At 41.8% G+C, this 1986-nt stretch overlaps 1 long non-coding RNA gene across 1 annotated transcript; it reads left to right on the top strand.

Annotated features, from left to right (window-relative positions):
* Positions 1-314: 314 nt before the first annotated feature.
* Positions 315-1384, top strand: LOC134434797 (uncharacterized). The gene is made up of 3 exons (XR_010031931.1): positions 315-362; positions 747-851; positions 1277-1384. It is a non-coding gene; the product is annotated as an uncharacterized LOC134434797 (long non-coding RNA).
* The last annotated feature ends 602 nt before the right edge of the window (positions 1385-1986 follow it).

Below are 1986 nucleotides of genomic sequence, written 5' to 3'. Positions count from 1 at the left end.
AATAGAGCACGCCACCCCGAAATCAATGTGAAATACCCTGGCATTTGCAACGGTAGGCAACCTGTCCTTAAAAAGTATGGGTCCTCAAAACAGCATTGTTGCACAAATAAGTGTAGCTGGCCTCTTCAAGAAATTGAAATTATGCATGGTCACTTTTTCTTATTGTTTCACGTGGAGGTCTACTGACATTGTCTAAATAATGTAGGCTAGTTTATGTCCATGTATTATATTAGGACCCAAGGTTAATGGGTTATTCTATTTACCATGTTTTCACAGGCTGCTGTCTCATAATATGGCGAAGACCACTTGAAGGCCTAACTGCTCTTATGAGGAGCAGTCTCGCCATAGAAGACTGAAAGAATGTAAGATTAACTTCTTTGTGACCAATATGACTTGCTCATTGATACATTTGCTATGTCAATATGAGGTGCATGGCGAAGTATTTAATTTATTTGTCTCGCTTCTAGGAGCTGTAGAAACAACAGGGTGCCTGCTGCAGTATGGCGAGGACAGGGTGGAATGGCACTGATATCGGTATGTGGTGATATCAGTTAAAATTAATGAATTAATTCTCATATCTGAATAATGTGAACACTGGATTTACCACACACACACACTCACACACACCCTAGTCCTAGATGATTTACCCAAGGTTACTTTTACCACAGCTCTGGCACTCCGTCAATTTTCTTTTCTTTTTTATAGAACTGGACAGGTCATTTATTCGTTCCCCTTGTTTTTTGTAGTGTCCTGCAGGATGCTGTGTCCTGCAATCCTGTGTGCTGTGCTACAGACGCGTGTGGAGGTCAACCCGAAATGGGCACAGTCTCACCACAGAAGAGTGAAAGAGGGTAAGCTTATCCTATAGCCTACGTCAGGGTTGGGGAACCTTTCTCATTCGAGGGGCCGTAAAAGTCCTCCAAGGGCCGTGCTATGAACACAAACCAGGATTTTCCCTTTCACTTTAGGCCTATATTGAAGGCAGCCACATTTAAACAAACATCACCTTCTTCAGGTTCCCTGAATATAACTTAATTGTATTGCAAATGTATTTTCTAAGATTCCTTTACAAAATAGGTCATATTTCATGTGAAGCTGAATTGCATTAAAATTATATCGGGGCCCGGATAAAACTGCCTCAAGGGTCGCAAACGACCCTAGAGACATAGGTTCCCCACCCCTGGCCTACATTGTCAATATGACTTGTGCTACTTCATAGATAAGTTGTCAATGCTGTGCATTGCTATGTTTTGATTTATTTTCTTACATCCTACAGATCCTGGCAGGGAGACGGTAGTGTCCTGCAGGATGGTGATGGGCCAATCTTACAAGAGACCACAGAAAACTGATATAGTGTAAGATTATCCCTGTTGGGCTCAATATGTCTTGCTTATTGATATATTTCAGGCACGTGCAGAGCATAGTTGCCCACGGTGCCCGAGCAACGGCCCTTTTGCCCACATTGGCTGATATTGCCCTTCCAAGGGAGGGGAAAATAATTTGGCAATTATAATTTCATATTTCAATATCATTTGATTTCTTTATAATTCATAATTTTGATTGAAGTTTTGTACAATAAAGACTTAAGTCAGTCATACAAATTCATCAGACCCGTCGAGAATGGGCACGAGCGATGTGAGGTAGTTCTAGGCCTACGCAACAACTCCGGTGGGGAGGGGCACGCGACAGGCGCTTGAGCGCCTATAAGAGACACGAAAGATTTTGAAGATGCCTGGATGTCGGCTAGAGCCCTACACACAGTCTACATATTAGGGTACAAAATATGCTCACAATCAACCTCTCTATTATCAACAATGTTGAGTTTAGAACTTTTAGTTATCATACATCTGACAGCCAGCCAGCGCCACGTTTAGGTAGCAAAAAAAAAAAAAAACCCGACAGCCAGCTGTAGATATGCCTCGGAAAAATAGGCTAAGATTTCATGTTTCAACTGATTTGCTTTGCAATTCGTACTTTTGATTGAAG

This window comes from Engraulis encrasicolus, chromosome 19 (genome assembly GCF_034702125.1).
Source record: "Engraulis encrasicolus isolate BLACKSEA-1 chromosome 19, IST_EnEncr_1.0, whole genome shotgun sequence".
NCBI lineage: Eukaryota > Metazoa > Chordata > Actinopteri > Clupeiformes > Engraulidae > Engraulis > Engraulis encrasicolus.
This window is presented reverse-complemented; position numbering and strand designations above follow the sequence as displayed.